Source organism: Phoca vitulina, unplaced genomic scaffold (genome assembly GCF_004348235.1).
Source record: "Phoca vitulina isolate PV1807 unplaced genomic scaffold, GSC_HSeal_1.0 scaffold19, whole genome shotgun sequence".
Taxonomy (NCBI): Eukaryota; Metazoa; Chordata; class Mammalia; order Carnivora; family Phocidae; genus Phoca; species Phoca vitulina.
This window is the reverse complement of record NW_022589722.1, coordinates 2,366,543-2,385,517: the sequence shown is the minus strand read 5'-3', so window position 1 is coordinate 2,385,517 and position 18,975 is coordinate 2,366,543. Positions and strand designations below refer to the sequence as shown.

At 32.3% G+C, this 18,975-nt stretch overlaps 1 protein-coding gene across 20 annotated transcripts in view; it reads left to right on the top strand.

Annotated features, from left to right (window-relative positions):
- Window positions 1–18,975, top strand: part of MGAT4C (MGAT4 family member C) — a 727,898-nt gene that overhangs the window by 405,570 nt on the left and 303,353 nt on the right. For all 20 annotated transcript variants that reach the window (XM_032416622.1, XM_032416619.1, XM_032416615.1 and 17 more), the window contains one exon: window positions 1,293–1,353. The gene's annotated coding sequence lies outside the window, so the exon portion shown is untranslated. The remainder of the gene's footprint in view (window positions 1–1,292; window positions 1,354–18,975) is intronic.

The window sequence follows — 18,975 nt, the reverse complement described above, 5'->3', positions numbered from 1 at the left end:
ATAATGCATTATTTTTTTCAGAGGTACAGGTCTGTGATTCAACAGTCTTACACAATTCACAGTGATTAACCAGAAAAACTGAACACTCCATTATACAGTAAAACACTCTTGACATGTAGTGATTAAGGACTATTACATGACTTTGTATTTATATAATTTAAATAAAGTGTTCAACAATACACACATGACATTTGGCTTTTTTAATATCTAAACTAATTGTTCTAATTACTTTTCATAGTTTTTTCTAACTCATAAAAAATGAAATAACATTATTATAATATGGTACTTCACAAGTAAAGTTAAATGTTTTAATTGAACATTTTAGTTCTCCATTTACTGAAACTTCTAAGAAATTACTGATAACGTTAAAGTACATTGTAAATAAATAACGGTATAAACACAGTAGCTAGATAGAGCAGAAATAATAATTTTATTGCCTGCTAACTGAAGTTCTTGCATATTTTATTTTTACTTATTTTATTTTATTTTTTTTAAGATTTTATTTATTTATTTGACAGCGAGAGAGACAGAGAGAGAGGGAACACAAGCAGGGGGAGTGGGAGAGGGAGAAGCAGGCTTCCCGCAGAGCAGGGAGCCTGATGCGGGGCTTGATCCCAGGACCCTGGGATCATGACCCGAGCGGAAGGCAGACGCTTAACGACTGAGCCCCAGGTCTTGCATATTTTAAATAGTGTTTAATGTTGCTTAAGTTATTGTGGCTGTAAAGGACATACATCCAATTTAATTAAACCTGTGCAATTTCAAAGAAGGTAAATTTAGTAGCTATATTTATATTCTCCAAAGTGTCATTGGATATGGTATTGATGTTTTCAAAGTATATTTGCTTTCATTTTTATACATTTAGAATACTATGAATCACCTCATATACAGGACAACAGTTAAGTTAGCTAAATCTATCATATTGTACATTCTTTAAACTATGTTTTTGTTTTTTGTTTTTTGTTTTTTTCTTTCCAGCATCATCCTTGTCTCTCTCAAATTCAGGTGCCCAACCATTGTGCATGTTTATGAAGGTTAATCCTAAACCTGAATTTCATTCACTGACCATAGGCATAGTTGAGTTTCTACAGTTCATTGGGCAGAAATTTTGCAAAGATATGGGGGGAAGAGTAGGGGCAAACATTATCTACATTTGAAAAGACCAAATTTACAAATCAGTACTCTTTAATTCAATTTTTTTTTCTCCTTGACTAACTGGGGGTTTATTTGTATGCATTCTAAGTGGCAGTGCCATGGGAAACTAAGATTTTTCTCATTTTGGTTTAACACAGATTCACCCAGAAAGCACAACCCTGATTTTGCCTGAGAAGGACTTCCAATAGAACCTGAAATGTGAGTACTGTTTATTTGTGCTATTGAATTCTATGCTATATAACTGACTCAGTGATATGACATGGCACTTATTAAGATATGTAATGAAAGTCTTGATTAAGTGTAATTATAGACTAGAAGAAGTGCAGAAAGTGAAAAGTGATGTCTGTTTTATTGTTCCCTTTAAAAGAATTTTCATAGTTAATGCTTAACTTCGAAGAAGACAATACATTTCTGCTATTCTTTGACATTCAGTTTAAAGCATATAGTTTGTATAGTTTTGTTATTCCAATGTATCTGTGGTTGATAAGATATGTAAATAAGGTCTTACAAATACATATCTTTTGTGTTATTTTGAACATAATTTATTTTTCATCTTTTCTATGATCAACATCCCTATGTGCTTAGAGCATATATTTGGCACTCAGTTTTTCTCTGGTTTTTTTCAAATGGAATCCATTGTCTGCTAAAGGTAAAAGCTTGTTGTGCCTTTCTTCCCCGTTCTGTCATAGATCTTTCAGCTACTTACTAGTTGTTGGCATCTCTTCTCCCTGTTTGGCCTCTGATAAGTTGTCTTTAATAACCTGTTGTTTGTTCTTGAACTTTGCCATGGCTGCAACTCTGGGGTATCAGAACTGTCAAAAATAAAAGTGAAAGAGCAAGAGGCACCGAGCGTATGAAAGTTAGAGAAGACATAAGGCCTGGTATTGATTGATGAATTTCCCACTGCAGATAGTTTTCACTTTATCCCATTTGCTGTCACAGTACACAGTACGGAAATAATAAGATTTTTTTTTTCCCCTCAATAATGGACGATGGGGGCTGTTTGCTTTGTGAGAATCTGCCACGGCCACATGCCGTGTGGTTTTATCTTTGAAAGTGAGGGTGAAACAAGCTTGCCTGGCTGCAGATAAGCGACTTAGAAGGAATCCTATTCAGATGTACCTGTCACTAATTTATCTGGAGGTTTTGTGATTCATACATACTGTTCTGTGTGCGATGGAGCATTAAATTGCTTTCCTCTGGGAGCAGGTCACATTCAGGGGTCATCAGACCTATGCTGTCGGATGGTGCATGCTTGATTCATATAGCTTGCTGCTACTGAATTTTTATCTATTAGAAAGCTGGTAATTTGAACATATGTTAGATGATCTCTTGTAACATTTCAACAGCAAATGGATTGACAAAAATTTAACTATTAATATGCAAGTGTTTGGAAAAAAAATTAATCATCCTTTCTGTTAGCACAGTCATTTATTCTGATGATTAAGTAGTTTAAATATGTTTCCCAATAATGGCCTAACTCTTGATTAATGCATTTCCATGGCTTCTTTATTTATTTAAACAAACAGATATGTACTTAAGTGCATTAATTTTACTGAAAAAAAAAAAAAAAAGCAGATCGCAGATCTGATTTTAATCAGGTCTCACCAAAGAAAAAGCTTTAGAAAATAAAGATTTTTTTCCCATTTACAATATAGTTTTCTGCTGTGGAAATTCCACTTTATTACCCCATATGTATTTTGAGAGAAAATGACATACCTTGGAAAATGAGACAGACACTAGTTCAAATTTGAAAAGGACATGCAAGAGATGCTTATTTTTATGTGTTAAAATTGTGCTGAGAGACTTTAGTACAGATCTATCTTTTTGGATGTGGGATATTTAGCAAATGCAAAAAAACTTTTTTTTTATTATTTCCATTATGTGGCATGTAAAACTAAAACCTAATATCTTCCCTTGGGTTTTAAGAGTGCTCCATTTTGTGTAAAATTAAGTCAATAAATGGCAAAGAGGCAGTTAAATGAAAGCAATCAAAGAAATCTTTTTAAAGTGTTTTTAGCATGCATGACAGCAGTCTTAATGGTGGATAAAGTAACTATATAAACTTACATGTTTTCTCTATTTTTTTTTTAATTTAACATTGTTCCTTATACTTTCTATTGCAATCCAAAACAAATGATCATTTCATGAAGTAGCAAAAGGAAAACTCTTCCAACTGGATAAAAATGATGACTTTATGCTGCATTTATATGGTACAAGTCTTTTGATATTTGTCCTAGTTGTGAAAATGAAGAACATTTAACATAAACCAGAATTTTCTTATTAATGAATTAAAGCATAAGTAGGGCATTACTGTGAGAACTTATTCTATCATTTATGCATAATTTATAGTATTTAAATAAGATATTCATCACATTTCCCAATCTTTAAATTACACTGTGACCTTAAAACCTTATAAGGCCTCCAATCTATTTAATAATATTGTTTTAGGATTTCAACATGTTCTCTTAAGCATTTCTCTGGTGAAAGAAAGAAAAGAAGAAAGAAAGAAAGAAAGAAAGAAAGAAAGAAAGAAAGAAAGAAAGAAAGAAAGGAAGGAAGGAAGGAAGGAAGGAAGAAAGAAAGAAAAAGAAAGAAAGAAAGAAAGAAAGAAAGAAAGAAAGAAAGAAAGAAAGAAAAACAGTTCATAAAACTAAAAAAAAAAACAGTATACTATATGCAAAGTACATATAATCAGGCATACTTCTGCCCTCTTCTTTCTATTCTAATTTTTTTTTTCTATTGAGGATGGGAAAAAAAGTCTAAATTTTGAATTTCAATGTTTTTACACAAGCTTATTATATACTTCACTAGGAGGTATTTCTTTTTTAAGGAAAACTATTTAAAAACACAGACTAAATTCATATTATTTTTAGAGTAATTCAGAGAAAACTGTTTTGTTAGAGACAGGATTTAAAGATTTTGTTGTAATGGTATTTTTCAACAGTTCTCTGTATCACAAAGTTTCTTCTGTTCTTTACATGAATAGCTCCCCACCTTTCAGACTCTGCTAAACTAGCTTAAATACCATTTTTTTAAAGGTCTTTTTTAAGCATCCAACCTAGCCATCACCTCTTACGGAGTTCTTTTTACTTCGTGGCATTTACCATAATTTTTAAGTGTTTTATTTATATTTTATAAAAAATAAAACTAAATATAGAGAGAAGAGAGAAAAATATTTACTTGTTTATTTTTGTGTCTCTTACAAAACTTAAGCACAATATTTAGTGCTCAGCATAGTGCCTGGAATATAATAAATAGTATAATTTGTTGAGCGAGTAAGGTTGGATAATGAAAACCAAATCATTCTATAAACAGGAACATAAGAAATGTAATGTATATGTCAAATACATAGTACCAAATATTATATACTCACCAGTTTATTTAACAAAATAATTACAAATACACATTGTATACAAATAGAGAAATCAGCAAGCTTCAGGCTTCACTAGCTTCCTCACTACACAACTAAAGCCTACCAAAACTTATTACATATTAAGTGCCATGACACACATAACTAGTATTGTCTAAGAGTAGTTATGAAATTTTCTGTGGATATCTTTTTGAATAGTTTAAAGAAAAACAATAAAAATCCATGGTTATTAAAAACCCATTTATTTTACAATCATTTATTGAGATGACTGTATATGTATGAAACTGCAAAAGTCTATAGATTTACTATTATAAATTGTTAACTCTCATTTCATAAAATCAATATATAGTAAGGAAATTCGATATACACTTTCAAAATACAGTAGAGCTTTATCTTTAAAGAGAAGCTGAAATGGAGCTGACACAAGCTTTGAAGAAAGCTGAAGGAACTCTTGGCACAGGGAATGGCCATAAGAAAGGCATGAAGAAAGTATTAGTAAGAATTAGTTGCTTATCACTTACCGTCCTAAATATAGGCGGATGTATTAGGTTACGTTTGGCTATGAATGGACATTTTATTTAAAAGTAGATTAGAACAAGATTGTGGAAGATTTAACACTAGTTTAAGGAATTTGGGATTCTGTTGGCATGTAGCTATGTTCCCTGAACATGTCTAATCTCTTCTTCTTTAGAAGCATAGAAAATAAGAATGTGGTTATTTTGAATGGCAGTCCATACAGAAAAATCTGGTTGTAGGTACTACAGGATTTTCCTTTGGTATGTGCTATATATATACATGCACATATATGGACCCCCAGATGTATGTCTGTAGTTTGCATGTGTGTAGGTGTATGCACTCCACTTAGTCTGGCTTCACTTTACAAAATAAATTAGAGGAGGAATCATTATCAATATGTATAGAAACTGCTAATGATTTTGACAAATACTAGATAAACTAATAAAGCAGGAAGCCTGAAATAAAATATCAGTAACAGAGGGCTTATCTCTGAGAGACACACTTGAGGAAATACTCATAAGGATAATGGCTCATAAAACGCAAAAAAGAAGTCAAATATTTAATTAGACTTTGATGAGCAAAAGAGCCAGATACCTATAATCTGTTAACTTCCTGAAACATGTTCTTTATACCATACACAGTGAAACATGTAAATAGAAATTTTGTGATCTTTTATTATTTGATAACTGATAATAATCTCTTTGAAATTATCAAAGAAATTTGGAAAATATTATGCCAAATACCTTTTTTTAAAGAATGAGAAAGTACATTAGCCTATTTTTTAAATTTTAATTTTAATTTTTATTTTTTTATTAAAATATAATGTATTATTTGTTTCAGGTGTACAGGTCTGTGATTCGTCAGTCTTACACAATTCACAGCGCTCACCATAACACATACCCTCCCCAGTGTCCATCACCCAGATTAGCCTATTAAAAGTCCAAAGAATTCGTAAACTAACAGTTGGTGTTTAACCCAGTATTTTCAAACTAATTTAATCAGGTTACCTTTATTTCAGGGTCATGATCTTACCATGATCCCATGTTGCCTAGATCTAGATTTAGAATATCATTCTCTGAAAGCATTTATAGTAGGAAAAGTAAATGCAAACTGTTATTGTTTGGTGTTTTATGTATTATTTAAGAATCTTGGCGTATTTCAAGATTCCAAAGTCATTCTCCTATATTTTCATCTAGAATCTTTTTGCTTCTAGCTTTACATTTAATTCTATGAACCAGCTAATTAATTTTTGTGTATTGAAAAAAGTAGGGATCAAGAATCATTTTTAGCTCAGACCTTGTTCCAAAATTCATTGAAAGTATTTGTGAAAGCTTTTTACTCTTCTATTCACCTATTTATGTATTATTAAATACTTGAAGTATGCTATTGATATTTGTCTGTTATTATAGATTAAGAACAAGTTTTGAAATACGTTAGTGTAACTCTACCAAATGTATTCTTTTTCAAGATTATTTTGACTGTTCTAGATCCTTTTCCATTTCAACTTAGAATCAGCTAATATTCTTATGATATTTTGATTGAACTTGTACTAAAGCTAATAAATAAAGAAGAATTGACATCCTAAAAATATTGAGTCTTCTCCTTTATGAAGATGGCATAGCTCTTTTTATTTAGGTCTTACTACTTTCTGAAGCAATTCGTAGTTTCCATAATAGAGATCCCCCACATATTTTGTTGGATTTATTCCTAATTAATGTTTATTGATGCTGCTATTAATGTTAACATTTTAAATTTTTCATTTTCCATTTTAGTGTATAGAAATAAAATCAATTTTTATACTGACCTTTTATCCTATGGGCTTGCTAAATTCATTTATTACTCCATGTATCTTTTTATACATTCCATAGGTTTTCTTATATATACTATTATCTGATATTAAAATTTTCTTGCCAACATTTGCATTCTTATTCCTCTTGTCCAATTTCATTGGCTAGAGCTTCCATTACAATATTGAATAGAAATGGTGAGAACTGGGGCTCCTGGGTGGCTCAGTCTGTTAATCATCTGACTTGATTTCTGCTCAGGTCATTGTTGCAGGGTCCTGGGATCAAGCCCCACATTACACTCCATGTTCAATGGGGAATCGGCTTGAGAATTCTCTCCCCCTCCCTCTGTCCTGCCCCCCCCCCATCATGTGCATGTGTGCTCTCTCTCTCTCTCAAACAAATAAATAAATCTTTTTTAAAACATGGCGAGAATGGATTCTGTCATCATATTGTCAATGTTCGGAGACACATTCAGTGTTTCTCTCCAAGTATTTTAATTTTCATGTATACTCTTAATGGGATTCAGAAGGTTCTACTCTAGTCCCTGGTTTTTAAAAATGAGTACTAGATTTAAAATATTTTTTCTGCATCTTTTGAGATGATCTTATTTTTCCTCTCTACATTTTATCTATATCAAATTGCATTAATTTCTGAATTCCAAACCAAACTTGCATTGCTGGAATATATTCCAATTTGTCATCATGTAGCATCTATCATATACGTAACCTGATTTGTTTTGCCAATATTATGTTAAAGATCTTTGTGTTTATGTTTGCGAGAAATATTGTGCTGTATTTTTCTTTCCTTTCAGGTCTTTATCTCATTTGGTATAAAGACATAAAATGAGATTGGAAGTGTTTTTTTCCTCGATTTTCTAAGTTTGTATATTATTTCTTCTTCAAATAATTGATAGGATTCACTGGAATAGCTACTTGAATTTTCTTTGTGGAAAACTTTTGAATTGTAAATATAATTTTCTTAATGGATAAAGGGATGTTCAGATTTTCTTTATTACCTTCTGTCAGTTATGACAGTTCCTGTCTTTTGGAAAATTTGTCTAATGTTTCTCAATTATTGCATCTATTTACATAAAACTATTCATAAAGTACTATTATGAAACTTTACTGTGGGTTGGATCTGTAGTATTGTTCCCTTCGTTTCTAATAATGGTATTTTGAATTTACCCTCTTTGTCTTGAAACTGACTAAGGATATATTAGTTTTATTAATCTTGTCAAAGAAAGCAGTTTTGACTTGCTGATTTTTAAAATATTTTTCTTCATTTTCAAATTTATTGGTATCTGCTCCTATCTCTGATTTTCTTTTCTTCTACTCTTTTTGAATTCTATATTGATTTATTTTCTAACTTCTAAACATAGAAAATTAGGTCATTATTTTTATACTTCACTCCTTTCTGATAGAGTAATTTAACCACTTTTTTTTCTATGCACCACTTAAACTGTGTTCCACGGATTTTGGGCATGATCTGCTTTCATTAACACACAGTCTGAAATGGTCTCTAGATGAATTTTTGAGTCCTTCTTTGAACCATAGATTATTTACAAATTTAATGTTTAATCTCTTATTATGTAGAGAATTTCTATCTTTTCAAATCAATTTTTATAAATAGCTTTGTGGCAAAATAGTATACTGTACATTATTTGTCTGAACTTTACTGGGAGTTATCCTGTAGCCTATGGTGTAATGAATGCTCTCTGTACCTCTAAAAATAATGTATCTTAGAATTTGGGGAATAGCACTTTATATGTGTCCATTAGTTTAAATGAATTGATAATTTAGTTCATTGATTTTTTTTTTTTTTTGTATTCTTGCTCTCAATTACCAAAGCAGTACTAAACTCTCCATACCAAAGTGTGGATTTGAGATTTATTTCTTCAATTCTGTCAATTTTTGTCTCCTGTATTTCTAAACTCTGCTCTTAGGTACATATATAACTAGATTTGTTATGTCTTCTTGATGGATTGACCCCTTTTATCACTGTGAAATAATATTCTTGATATCTGATGATACTCTTTGTCTTAATATCTACTTTGCTTGCTTACAATTTTTATCCTATTAAGTAAATACTAAATAATCATGGCATTAACTGAAATAATTAGTATTATAATAAATAAAAGTATAAATTAGTATATTTAGTAAAATGTTTCCCAATGTGTGATTCAATAATTTTTAATACTCACCCTTAGTAATTGAATAAAAAATGCTGTTCACACATTTATTTTATGTGAAAAGGCCTTGGAAAACTTACACGATGAAAATTAAATCATGATATGCATATAATATTTAAATGAGAGACTTTAAGACCTGGGTAAATAATTAAAACCCCAGTATGGTAATTTGAAGTTAATAGGGACATTAGTGGTCAATGTTCCACTTTACACATGGAAAAATTAATACTGTGAGAAGCTGAAAACTAGTCCCAAATCACAAATGCTGCTAAGGTCTAGAATACCAATGTTCTTTGTTCTACAAGTTACTGATACTCATGAATAAGGTCCTTGTGGAGATATCCAAAACTTAAAGAAAAAAATAAAGGTATCAAAATTTTAAAGATGATAAGAACATGAAAAAATCAATGTCGTAATATTCTTAACCAAGTGCCTTAATCTTTATCCATCATTTTTCTCAGCTACAAAAATGATCATAATTCATAATGGTAAAAATACATCTTTGTGTTTCCTTCTAGCTTGGGGAAACAAACAAAAGACTGTGGTCCCAATTTCAGTGTCACTGCCCCACAAATAAAATATTCTCAAGAGTAAATGACTGTGTTTACCTGTATAACGGAAAGGTGAGAAGAGAATAGCCTGAGTAAATACCATTCGTGCTAAAATAAATGCCAAAATATTCTTTGGGGAGAATAGTCTTACTTCCATGGTTACATACAGAGAAGGAAAAACAACCGTTTAGTTCACGTTTCTATTCTTACATGTGTACTCCCGATAGGATTATACTTATTTTGAGTATAAGATAAGTACCTTAGAGAATGACTCCCATGCCCTTTAATAATTTTAAAAGTACATGTTAAAATGTCCATTATATTACTTGTTTTAAAGGGGCTAGTGAAGGGTTAATTAATCATGAATGCATAGACAAAGAAATGCCAGGGACAGTTTCTTGGCAGAAAACAATTAGGTTGAAATGCCCTTTTTAGCAGTGCATTAGGAATATGGCAATTAAGGTACAGTTAAGCACTTTGGAAATAGGTGCTTTGGAAATAGGTGCTCTTAGTCATTTAATTTTCCTAACAATAAGGAACAGAGACAAAACACATAGTACCTGAGTGTAAATATGATTTTCAACTTCTTGAACACCAAGACATTTTTAAAAAAATTCTATTTGCTGCTAATTCCTTTTGTTGACTGTATGTTTCATGATGATAAATTTAAAGCACTGGGAGATGCTCACTGGAATAAAAGGTCATAGCAGTTTGTTAAAGAAGCTTTGCCAAGACTCTATCCTTAGTACCTTAATAGAATGCAAGAATCAACTCACGTTCTCAGTATTTTTTTTCTAACTCCATAATGTATCTTAGGATCACTTCCACAGAAAGTAAAATAGAGTTTCCTTTGATATTTGTTTGTCATGTTTCCTTCATGAATTGTGTAAGTTTCTTCCATCTAGACTACATATATTATAAATATTATTCTCTCCTAAACAAAACTGAAAACAGTGCTTAGCAGGTCAAGTAGTAAATTCGTCCATTTAAATCTTGTTTATACTTCTTTTTTTTTCTTTATAAGGAATTTATTTTAATAACATTGCTAAAGTTACCAGAAATGTAAAGGGCAATCAAAATTTCTTATATACAACTCAAGGAAGGCAGTTTTGTATAAGTCAGGTTTGAGAAGTGGGCATATAAAAATATCTGCCTGTTTATACTTCTATTGTCAATATGTAGTGCTCTTCTAATTCAGTAAATACACTGCCAATTCAATGTTAAGAATAGGTGACTTAACATCACTCGGCATCAGGGAAATACAAATCAAAACCACAATGAGATACCACCTCACACCAGTCAGAATGGCTAAAATTAACAAGTCAGGAAACAACAGATGTTAGCAAGGATGCGAAGAAAGGGGAACCCTCCTACACTGTTGGTGGGAATGCAAGCTGGTGCAGCCACTCTGGAAAACAGTATGGAGGTTCCTCAAAAAATTGAAAATAGAGCTACCCTATGACCCAGGAATTGCACTACTGGGTATTTACCCCAAAGATACAAATGTAGTGATCCGAAGGGGCACATGCACCCCAATGTTTATAGCAGCAATGTCCACAATAGCCAAACTATGGAAAGAACCTAGATGTCCATCAACAGATGAATGGATAAAGAAGATGTGGTATATACAATGGAATATTATGCAGCCATCAAAAAATGAAATCTGTCCATTTGCAATGACATAGATGGAACTAGAGGGTATTATGCTAAGCAAAATAAGTCAATCAGAGAAAGACAATTATTATATGATCTCATTGATATGTGGAATTTGAGAAACAAGGCAGAGGGTCATAGGGGAAGAGAGGGAAAAGTGAAACAAAACGAAACCAGAGAGGGAGACAAAACGTGAGAGACTCTTAATCTCAGGAAACAAACTGAAGGTTGCTGGAGTGGAGGTGGGTGGGAGGGATGGGGTGGTTAGGTGATGGACATTGGGAGGGTATGTGATATGGTGAGCCCTGTGAATTGTGTAAGACTGATGAATCACAGACCTGTACCCTGAAACAAATAATACATTATATGTTAATAAAAAAATTTTTCAAAAAAAATAGGTGACTTAACCTTTTGAGGAAGTATCTTGACAATTATCTTTCCTTCTTGCCTTCATATCTTGGTCTAAATATGCTGAATGAATTATTTGAGGCTTCCCCATTGCTGTGTTCTCTTATTCCTCTAGAATTTTATATGCATTACTATCCTATTTGGCTAGAGATGTTCCTATTTCCTGTCATTCTTTTAGTACTTCTAATTTTTTAATGACTGAGCTTTCCCTGAACTACTGAGCTGTGGTCGAACTCCCTCCTAGTAGTACCTATAGCACCTTGAGATTTTTTTCCAGTATAACACATTTCAGACTATAGAAAATGCCCATTGTTATGTCTATTTTCTCTGAAAGATTGTATGCTCAGTAAAGAGTATAGTATTGGTACATGGAAGATGCTTAAAACTCTCTGCTAAAATGTAAATATATTTGCACATCTTAATCTCATTGTACAAATTATGACTCATGTCATGCTATTTTTGTGCTGATAAAAGTTATAGTGTTATAAACACAATAAACATTTTAAAAGTCAAATTTCAGATAAAGGTGGTAAACTGACCAATTCTCTGCTTTCTCTGCATGCACTCCACTAAAATGACATTAAGGGTATTTTTCATTTCATGACACAAACTTTGAAGTTAGGGGAGTTTGAGGGTTGAGAACAATGCAACAACACTTTGCAAGCTAAGTCTCTGGACTAGCAGTAAATAACAAACATGTGAGAAAAATAACCTAAGTTGTCAGTAGGAAAAGACAAGAAATGATATAATTGACGTCACACTGCACAATTCCCCGAAGTCTTAGTTATTTGCAGTACAAGGTATCTCTGGTTTGGGGGATAAATGATAGGGTAGGGTGGAGGCAAAAAAAGAAATAGATTGGTTGAAAATAATGAACTGTTCTTTGGATACTTCATATTTTGAAAATAGCATCCTGTTCTTGGTGACAATATCTTCTTATATCTCTAATCTTATTAAGTCAGAATTCTTATTTGTTTATTTTGATATATTTTCTTTATTATCTCCATTTCCTCCAGTTATTGTTTCCATATATTTAAAAGTTTGATATCAGTAATTCATATTTAAAAGTTTGATATCAGTAATTCCAATTCTATGGTACTAGATATAGTGTTCTTGGTTTGGATTAACAAACAAACATAGGAAACACAAGAGACTTCAACCAGCACTAGGTTTACTCAGCTTTAAGAAAGGATATATGTCAGGGAACGTTTTTTTTTTTTTTTTCTTTTTAAGTAGGCTCCACACCCAGCGTGGATCCCAATGTGGGACTTGAACTTATGACCCTGAGATCAAGACCTGAGCTGAGATCAAGAATCAGACAGTTAACCAACTGAGTCACCCAAGGCACCATGCCCACATCAGGGAACATTAAGCAGGGCTGAGACGAAGGTGAATCAAATGAGATACTCTCTTTGAGTGCAAAATATAAGGGTACACCAATCAACTTAGCAATTTAAAAAAATCCCAATATTTTAATAAAATATTTTTAAAATAAAAGTCAACACATAAACATAAAATGAACAAAATATTTTTTTTAAATAAAGACAAGATCAGTATTACTGATTTTTCCCTTTGCTTCAGCTCTGATATTGCTCAGCATGGGACCACAACATAGTGTTGGAAGGTAAATAAGAAAAACTCAGAGGAAGTAAAGCAGGAAAAATAGGTGAAACATAAGAAAGAAAAATAAGCAAATCAGTGTATTCATTTAGGGGTCCCAACATCTGAAGTGCAGAATTTCAAAAACAAGAGCAATAAAATGGATAGGAAATCATCAATAAAATAATTTAATACAGTTTTTAAAAACTGAAAAACATAACTTTCCAGATTGCAAGTGCCTCTAAGTACTCAATACAGTGGATGAAAATAAGAGTAAATGAGGCTTACTAAAATATTAAAATTTCAGGAACATGGAAGTTTCTGCAGATTTTCCGGGATGGGGCAGGACAATAAACAGATTAGATGCAAAACACCAGAAATTAGAATGGAATGGGATTTTTGACTGGCACTTAGTTTCTACCAAATTCAGATGCTTTCACAAACCACAATCTTTAAAGGCAAAAATACCTACAGAAATTTAGTTGGTAAATGTTTTTGAAGGAAAGAACAGAACAAGTTGATGAAGAAGATCTAAGGAGGGCCCAGCTATACAAATATGAGGATATTGCATGACACCAAAGATTAATTTGTTCCATGTTAAAAATTACAACTAACTGGGGCACCTGGGTGGCTCAGTCGTTAAGCCTCTGCCTTCGGCTCAGGTCGTGATCCCAGGGTCCTGGGATCGAGTCCCGCATCGGGCTCCCTGCTCAGCGGGAAGCCTGCTTCTCCCTCTCCCACTCCCCCCTGCTTGTGTTCCTGCTCTCTCTCTCTCGCTCTCTCTCTCTCTGTCAAATAAATAAATAAAATCTTTAAAAAAAAAAAAATTACAACTAACTATTATTGGTCAAAACTTCCTAAGGAGAAATAATTTCCAGTCTAGGATTCTATGTCCAAAGTATCCATCAAATGTGGAGATTGATTAAATACCTCATTAGGCATTCAAGGTGTCAAAGCATTAGTTTTCATGCATCATTTCTCAGGAAGCTACTAAAGAATGTCCTCCACCAAAACAAGGGAACATATAAAGAAAAAATATATATATGCACACATACACAAATAAGAAATAAGAGATTTAAATAATAAGAAAGGCAACAGGTATCCCCAGGATAATGGTGTAGGGGAAACAAGATAATGGCTGTTTGCCAGATATACAGCAGATCAAATCTGAGCATATCAGAAGGCTCTCTGAGAAATTTCTCCAAAAAGAGGAAATCGATAGAATTGTATCTGATCATATTGAGAGGAAATTTAAATAGGTGAATGTTTAGGATGAATAACTAATAACAACAACAAAAATAATAAATATAAGAAGTTCAAGCAAAGTTACTGTCAAGAAAAACCAAGTTATGTGAAATATGAAAAGAAATCATCATTGAGTATATAACTGTGGTGTCAATAGCATCTATATTGTCAAAATTTGGGTTTTTATTTAGCTTACATTACAATACAATTAAATTAGGTGGAAAGATTGTAGGAAGGTTGTGTATGTGTAGTTAGAGTAGAAGGAAAGAGTGCTGAGTTCTTTCCTGTCCTAGTGAGTAATCAATATATGGTGCCTAAAATTGAAAACAAATAAGCAAGAAGCAGTGTTAAGAAAGCAGCTTGTAACAAAAGTTACAAGTGGTTGTGGGGCTAAGGAGAAGAAAATGAGGAAAGGGAGGAAGGTAACTGGTGTTTTTAGGAGTAAAACAAAGGTACAAACTATTTCAAAGTCAGTGCTCCAGAAATAATCCTGATTACTGTTGTAATATCCACTAACTGGACTAATTATTAATATCTTATTTAAATATGTTTTACAAAGTCATACACTTAAATACAAAAACACACTCAAATGCATATGCTCTTACACATACAATTGACCCTAATTAAAAAAATAATTTTCTAAATAGTCTTTTTAACCATTGGTATTCATTCTTTATGTGTGTGTGTGTGTGTGTGTGTGTGTAGATAGATGTAGAGATACTGAATTAGTCATAGAGATAAGCATGGAGAATGCCATACAGATAAATACAATGATATGGCCAGTATTAAAAGCAACAATAAAATATTTTATTGTTAAACATCAGCATGTTTTAGGCACTACTGGATGAATTTAATAATAATAATAATAGCTAGTTTTTATTGAGCATTTTTTGTGACAGTTATTTTTCCAGTTCCTTTATGTACAATATCTCATTTAATTTTCAAAGCAATTCTGAGTATGAATGATTATTTTTCCTTATTTTGAAGGTAAACTTAAGTACTTTCATATGTGGTATTCCAACTGCACAAATGTAAGCATTTTCAATAAATATTATCTGCTCATTCCCTATTTCATCTTACACAGTTTCTAACAACAGCATGGAAAATGTGAAATCTGTCTTAGAAAAAAATACAACAGCTAAGCAAATGGCCTGCATGACAATATTGCAGAGAGTGGTTAAATAGAAACTGACTTAGAAAGGCTTTCAAATAAATAGATCTTTCTAAATGTATAATTCATTGTGTGCAGTATGTTATTACATAACTGTGTTTTAGGCTTTCTTATGGCACAATTAGCTTTTTTATCTGGTGATGTATTTAAAAGTGCATCATTTAGAGTATTAGAATATGCAGGTATGACTGCTCATTTAAAATAAATGTAAATGTGCACACACACAAACATACATATACATTTTCTACTAAGTTCCATAGAAATATCAGCAAAACTGTTATACCTTAAAATTGTACCTAGAATTTTCTCAGTAAAAAAATTCCAGAAGTATCTCCAAAGAAAGCCAAAACCTTTTAGGACTTCTCTGATGATAAAGGCTCCAAATTCAACCTCACTTTTCTGAATCATGGTATTTACTGCTCATGCCAAATTCATTCTTTGAAGTGGTAAACATGAGTGTCTAATGGAATTTTAGCAGATGTCATTGGTCATTAAATTTCAAAAGAGCTGCATGAGTTGCTAAGATGATCAAGAATTTGGAAAAAAGTCCATGCACCTACTAGAATAGTCCACAGTACAAATATAAGCAGACTTCCAGAAAGTTCTTCCTATTGCAGGTAACCCTCATTAAATGGATGGTGATGTGAGAAATAAAAGAGTAACAAACAGTTTCAAACATTATCTACAATTTCCACCTGCAGGACCTTTCCAAAGACATTAGAATCTTGGAGGAAATTTCCTTAGTCCTTCCTGCTTCTCCCTACCATAACACTGTGCCCTAAATGAATAGATGACCAAGAGAAAAAAGTATTTTTAATTTTAACAAGCTAGTTGAGGCAGGTAGTAAATGGAGAACTGCAGAAAAAAGAACCTTGTCCTTTTCTTGATATAAACTTCCAATCCTTGCACATCTGTGGAGATAACATTTTGTGGGCAGTGTATAGTATGGGGCATCCTAGGACCTTAAGGTCATGGTGAAATTATATTATGCTTTATTGTAAATGGATAGGAAAACAATGGTAAAAGCATTTTTGACAGTCTCTTTGCATTAGTACTTATTTGTTTGTATCTTACTGTGCTTACATAACTGGTTATAATCATTTTAATGATATGACTCTAGTTATTTTAAGAAAAGAATTAAGAAAGGGAGCCTGAGCTGACTAAAAACTGTTCTGATATTTGAGAAAGTCGTATACAAAAGCTTCCTGACATTAAAATACAGCTTGTCTAAATTATCCTCCTTAACTTTCTTACTACCTTATTTTTGTTTTGTTGCTTCAGCAAGGTAGGGCTCTTTTAGAGTGGCTTTTGGAGTTAGTTAAAATATTTTGGCTTTAATCGTTGCCTGCTTTCACTTATTATTCATATTCCATTGAATTTTTTTGTTGTAGTTTGGAGAAGCAAAATTGGTACAATATTTGGCCACTTCCAGCGATGTACAAGTTCAGGTGTTTTTTTTTTTTTTAATTAATAATTAGATAAATTGGCTCTACAAATACAATTTTCTTCTGTGACATAAAATATGACCTATGTTTGCTTATAAATTAAAAGAGTTATGTACTTTTTAGTAATTTCATCTGCTTTTTCTGTAATACAAATTTTACTATTTTATTACAAAGTCTAATGGATTTAAGTCTTTATGATTATTTTCTAAAGCTAAGTGGCTGGGTAGGATCATACCTACTGGCTAGTTACTATGAAAAGATATGGCTTATCTAACCCTCCAACAATATTATATAAAAATATGATCTTCATCTTTATAAACAATAAGCAGACTCATGTTGGAAATATAATTTGCTCAAAGATTCATAGTCAATTAGTAGAGTTAAAATGTTCTTCCTAATTTCAAAACCCATGTAATGCTCACCACACCATTTGACCCCAAGAATGTAATCCCCTTGATGGTAATAGAATAAAAAGAACTGCATAGAAAGCCCTGTGTTGGGCATGAATTTTATTGCTTTTAATACAGTACTTCCTTTAGGTCCTTCCACTTTAAATTTACCCAATTTGCAGACAAATAAACTGAGCTATAGAGAGGTTTGGGTTTGCCCATCCCCAGAGACAAAGAAGTACAGTCAGGTTAAATCACAATCCTATTTAACTGCACAGTTAGAACTGGAGACTTTTGCCAGTATTCCAATGTACATTTATTTGTGAATTTGGTTAAGGATTTCTTGTACTCTGTATCACAAAGCTATAGTAATTTCTAAATAAATACTTGTTTTATATGTCACTGAGACATATAAATGAGACATATGAATGAGAACTTCATATGAAAAGACACGGAAGGGGCCAATACATGGCTACAGAGAAGGAAAAACAACCTTTTATACTGCTCAGTATTAACAGCTACTATGAACTAAATTATATTAGAGATAATTGAATTTAAAGTATCAACAAAGTAAATGTCTGTGTTTGAATGTCTGCTAGTACAAATAAACATGCATGGTATTGATCTGGTAGCTTCAAATTGTTATTCATGCTTGTGTGAAGCATCAGTGAAGTAGGCAACACTTATATTAAAACAATTGATCTGCTTCTAAACATCTACTATAGGTCAGAAAATTTGACATTTATTCTATAACAGGTATCAACATAGCTGAAATAATTTTTAAAAACTCTCATCTAGAACTGAACGTATCATTTTAATACTGCAGGGCTGAATAATAATATTAGGAAGTAGTTCTTTGGAAAAAACAAGCAATTGTCATTAGATTTCTATGACTTCCATCGAGTGGCTCTAATAAGCCATATCTCTTGAGAATGATACAAACCAAGTAAACATCCAGGCGTAAATCTGCGGCAGAGAGCAAATGTTTCTGGAAAAGAATTAATGATTAATTTCCTATTTTGCTTTGTAGAGGCAGGAGAAAAAAAAAGAAACTTTGTTTCTTTATGAATTAGTTACCAAAGTATTTATATTCTTACCACTTTACCTTCTAATATAAAATTAGAATATTCTAAATGGCACAATTACTATGTTACTCATATAATCCTCCCTTTAGATGCACACTTAATAAAGTGGCATATTTGAAATATGCTCTAATTATTCCTGGGTTTTTTGTTTGTTTGTTTGTTTTTTAAAAGATTTTATTTATTCATTTAAGAAAGAGAGAGAGCACGAGCAGGAGGGAGAAGCAGAGGGAGAAGCGGACTCCCTGCTAAGCAGGGAGCCCGATGTGCGGCTCTATCCCAGGACCTGGAAATCATGACCTGAGCCGCAGGCACACTCTTAACCACCTGAGCCACCCAGGCGCCCATATTCCTGAGTTTAAATCTCATGTTTAGCAACAAAATGTACAGCTAAAAGTGATACAAAGCAAAAA